The following is a 4208-nucleotide window of genomic DNA, read 5'->3' as shown; positions in this document are numbered from 1 at the left end:
AGGTACTCAATATATATGTGTGTGTGTGTGTGTGTGTGTGTGTGTGTGTTTAATGGCAACTCTTGCAAACTAATACATTGATTGTGTTTCCTTTTTGCTGTGTGTTCTACAAAACTCAGAACCAAACATGAATTTCATATAAACCATACTGTTGTTTCTCATTGTTCACATGTTTTTGGCCTTTCTTTTGTGACACAGATTTTTTCTATTTAAATTTTATTAGCTTATTATTTGTTTTCATTGTTTACTGCCTGAAAGCCTTGCAGGACAGAACCAGGACAAAGAAATAAGTAGCACTTTAAATGAATTCTTTGTCCTTGTAAGTTCTTCTCCTCTTTTACAGGCTTACCTTCTCAGTATCCTGTGCAGGTCCCTTTTCATTTTCTAGACCCTTTAATGTTGGAGTTCTGCAGGGCTCAAACTTAACTTTGTCCTGTGTAAACCGGCTTCCTGCAGGATCTTGGTCAGTCTCCGGAAACTTTAAGTACCAGCTATATATACATTCAGCCTAAACTGTTCCCCTGAACTCCTCACACAAATATCCAACTGTTTATTCAGTATCTTCACCTGGATGTCTAACAGGCATCTCATATTTAATCTGTCCAAAGCCAAGCCAAGCTCCTAATTCTTCTCATCCCTCCCTAGGGTTTTGATAAACGCCATCTTGGTCTTGTCCATCCCAGTAAACAGCGACTCATCCTTCCAGCTGTCTAAACCTAAAACCTTGGAGTCAACTTTGACTTTCCTTTCTTTCATCTCCAATTTTAAGTTTCATCTGAACTGTTGACATTTTACTCATCACCGTCTGAAGTTTAGGATGTCCATCAACAAATAATAAATCAAGTCCTGATTTGATGCATTTATCAAATTTCCTGGGGTAAATATTCCCACCATGGCCAACCAATTTCAGACTTCTAGAGTGCTGTTATTTATTTATTTATTTATTATTTTTTAATTTTAAAAAGTGTTTTATTTATTTTTGTGAGAGAGAGGGACATAGATCCTCTGTCCCTTTGCGCAGACAGCAGTGAACCTAATGTGGGGCTCCAACTCATGAAGTGAGATCGTGACCTGAGCCTGAGTCTGAGGCTCACCCAAGGGAGCCATACAGACACCCTTACAGTGCTGTTATTTAAGATGGAGTTGGGAAGACACTACAGCAGTAGCACTCCCTTACACAGCATTTCTACCATTCAGATTCAGGAGGCATGCATAACCTCAAAAGCATGGATAATAATAAAATGTAGCCAAATAGTTAGGAAGTGATTAGTTTTAAATATTTATTACCTTTGTTTTTATAAAATTAATTTAATTTTAGGTTGATAGAATTTAATTTTTAGTGACGACTGTTTTATAACTGGCTTGCAAAATTCCTGGAAACTTAAATAATTGTTTTTGTGAGCTGGCAAGAGTGGGCTCTGGTACAATACTGGCAATTTTGCTTATCATCCTGTATCAAATGGCTATCCCCTTCCAATCACTCTTTATCCTCTTTATCCTGCTATATTTTTCTCCATTAGTATTTAACACACACACACACAAACACACACACACACAAACACACACACACACTCACACACACACATTTTTTTTTTCTTGGCACTGAAACTTGAGGGATGTAAAATTTGTTTATGTTGTTCACTTCTGTATCCCCAGTGCTTAGAACAGGTCTTGCACAGCCCTTAGGTGCTTATGTATTGAAAGAATGGATGAGTTTATTAATATTTTGTTCAAAATTGATATTAGCTTGTTATGGAAAAAAGAAAAGAACTGGGAATCAGAATACTATTCTGTGCAGTCGCTGCATGCAACAGTCACTCTCACAACTTCCCTATGAGGGAAGTATTATTATTACCATTTTACAGATGAGGCAACAGGGCACAGCTTTGCCCAATGACAAATAGCAGATAACACAGCCAGGATTCACACTCTGACATTTTGGTTCCAGAAACAACACAATAAAGAAAAAGGTTTTTTTTTTTTTTTAATTGTTGAAAAATTTAAAAATGTACAGAAGTAGATGGAATAGAATAATGAAATTCAAATATCCATCATCCAACTTTAATATTTATCAACTCATGGCCAATTTCTTTTCATCTACACTCCTTTTCCTGACTAGGTTATTTTGAAAGTAATCCAAATAATCATTTTATTAATATTTCCATGTTTATCTCTAAAAAATAAATACTAATCCACATTCTGGTTGGAAATTTTGTACTATCCATTTTTGGCCTAGTGTTTGTGGGTGCTATTTAATTTTTTCTGAAATAAAGTTTCCTCATCTGCAAAATGGATACACTATTTTTTCTCAGATTTTTTTTGAATATTGATTAAAGCAATATATTCAAAACACTTCGTTCAACTACAAAACATTATATAAAGGTTGGGTTTTCAACTCCTATGTCATTACCCACATTGTGCTATTCACACACTTAAAGGCTCTACATCAAAGCCTAGGTTGGCTGAGTACAGACAAGCATGACCTGCTTTTTCCCAGCAATGTGGTTTCTCAAATAACATCATGCCTCATAAATACGCCAGAGTTCTTACAGAGAGTCAGCAGTTACATGGAATGTATCAGTCCTTACAAGACTGCAAAGCCTTAAGAGAAAACAATAAAGTATTACTTTTATATTATAATAAAGAAAGCTGCTGAGCATCATAAATATTTACAAGAACCTATCACAACTTGCTTCCCAAATAAGAGTCTAAATGTATGTAACATTGTACAAGGATGAGAGACAGAACAAAATGAGAGGCACACCTTCATGGAGCCTCAATTGTATTCCATCATAAATAACATAAAACATTCTTTTAAATAATAATAATCATATCAACATACACTTTTAGAGTTCTTAATATGTGTCCAGTACTGTTGTAAATGTTTTTAAATATTAGCTCATTTAACACTCACAACTCTATGAGGTAGATGCAATTGTCTCCATCTGGCGGTTGGGGAAACAGAGGTACAATGAGCTTAAGAAATTTGTCAGTGTCAGAGAGCAAGTAGTGGGGAAGCCATCATTTAAATTCAGGTGTCTGCTTTAGAGCAGCTTCTGCTGCTGTGCTATTTCTCCTATCAAAAGAAAAAGGAGGGCTCACTTCAGCAGCACCTATACTAAAATTGGAACTACACAGAAGATTAGCATGGGCCCTGTGCAAGGATCACACGCAAATTCATGAAGCATTCCGTATTTTTCTGGATTGATGCCAAGTTCAGGGTATTTGTGGTAGTCATGCTCCGCTGTTAAGTTAGAATATTTGGGTGAGAGGTCATATATCATGGTTTACTAAATAAATGACTTTGGGTAAATAAAAAAAAAAAAAGACGACGAAGCAGAAGAAAGAGAAAGGGAAAAGTAACCAATAAAGCAATGGCTTTCAAACATCTAGGTATTCAAGTACTCCCTTTGCAATTCTTATTCATAAAAAAATATTCAGGATTCAACATACTGGTCAGTTGCTTATATTTTCTAAGACACACTTGAAAATAAATTCATATTTACTAAAATAAAAAGAAATACAGGTGACCCTTGAACAAGATGAAGGTTAGGGGCACCAGGCTCCATGCAGTTGAAAATCTGTGTATTACTTTGGACTCCCCAAAACTTAACTACTAATAATCTGCTGTTGACTGGACACCTTACTGATAATATAACCAGATTAACACATATTTTGTTTGGTCTGTATATGACATACTGTGTTCCTTTTTTAAAATATGTATTTTTTAATGTTTATTTTTTATTTTGGAGAGAGATAGACAGAGCGTGAACAGGGGAGGGACACGGAGAGAGGGAAACACAGAATCCAAAGCAGGCTCCAGGCTCTGAGCTGTCAGCACAGAGCCTGACATGGGGCTCAAACTCTCGAACCATGAGATCATGACCTGAGCTGAATTTGGATGCTTAACTGACTGAACCACCCAGGTGCCCAACATACTGTATTCTTAACAATAAAATAAGCTAGAGAAAATAAAATGTTATTGAAAAAATCATAAGGAAGAGAAAATACGTTTACAGTACTGTAAAAAATATGCATATAAGTGAGCCCATGCAGTTCAAACCTGTGTTGTTCAAGGGCCACCTGTATATTTACATGTACTTCATTCCAGATGATCTCATTTATCATGATCTTGGACGCATTGGATTATGGAATAGACTGCAGCAAAACTGAAACAAATCGGTAATTAAGGTGGCAAAATTTGAATT

The 4208-nt window shown here is 35.8% G+C and overlaps 1 non-coding gene across 1 annotated transcript; it reads left to right on the top strand.

Annotated features, from left to right (window-relative positions):
- The first annotated feature begins 3094 nt into the window (after window positions 1-3094).
- On the top strand, window positions 3095-3199 carry LOC122490655. Its single transcript, XR_006299199.1, has one exon. It is a non-coding gene; the product is annotated as a U6 spliceosomal RNA (small nuclear RNA).
- Window positions 3200-4208: the final 1009 nt, after the last annotated feature.

The sequence above is a fragment of the Prionailurus bengalensis genome, chromosome B2, assembly GCF_016509475.1.
Source record: "Prionailurus bengalensis isolate Pbe53 chromosome B2, Fcat_Pben_1.1_paternal_pri, whole genome shotgun sequence".
Lineage (NCBI taxonomy): Eukaryota > Metazoa > Chordata > Mammalia > Carnivora > Felidae > Prionailurus > Prionailurus bengalensis.
Note: the sequence above shows the minus strand (reverse complement) of the source record. Positions and strands in the feature narration are given on the sequence as shown.